The sequence below is a fragment of the Colobus angolensis genome, unplaced genomic scaffold, assembly GCF_000951035.1.
Source record: "Colobus angolensis palliatus isolate OR3802 unplaced genomic scaffold, Cang.pa_1.0 Scaffold799, whole genome shotgun sequence".
Classification (NCBI taxonomy): domain Eukaryota; kingdom Metazoa; phylum Chordata; class Mammalia; order Primates; family Cercopithecidae; genus Colobus; species Colobus angolensis.
In genome coordinates this window covers 1,270-1,881 of record NW_012121809.1, presented here as the reverse complement: position 1 = coordinate 1,881, position 612 = coordinate 1,270, and positions in this window count along the sequence as shown.

Sequence of the window (612 nt, the reverse complement as noted above, 5' to 3'; positions counted from 1 at the left end):
TTTCCATTCGTCTGTGTCCTCTCTTATTACCTTGAGCAGTGGTTTGCAGTTGTCCTTGAAGAGGTCCTTCACATCCCTTGTACTCCTAGTTGTATACCTAGGTATTTTACTCTCTTTGTAGCAATCGTGAATGGGAGTTCATTCCTGACTTGGCTCTCTGCTTGACTATTGTTGGTGTAATGGAATTCTTGTGATTTTTGCACAATGATTTTGTATCTTGAGACCTTGGTGAAGTTGCTTATCAGTTCAAGAAGTTTTTCAGTTGAGATGGGGTTTTCTAAATATGAAGTCATGTCATTTGCATGACTTTCTCTCTTCCTATTTGAATAGCCTTTATTTCTTTCTATTACCTGATTGCCCTGGCGAGAATTCCAATACTATGTTGATAGAAGTGGTTACAGAGGGCTTCCTTGTCTTGTACCAGTTTTCAAATGGAAACCTTCCAGCTTTTGCCTATTCTTTATGATATTGGCTGTATGAAATAGCTCTTATTACTTTAAGGTATGTTCCATCAATACCTAGTTTATTGAGAGTTTTTAACTGGAAGGGATGTTGAATTTTATCAGAAGCATTTTTCCATCTATCAAAATAATTGTCTGGTGTTTGCCTTTG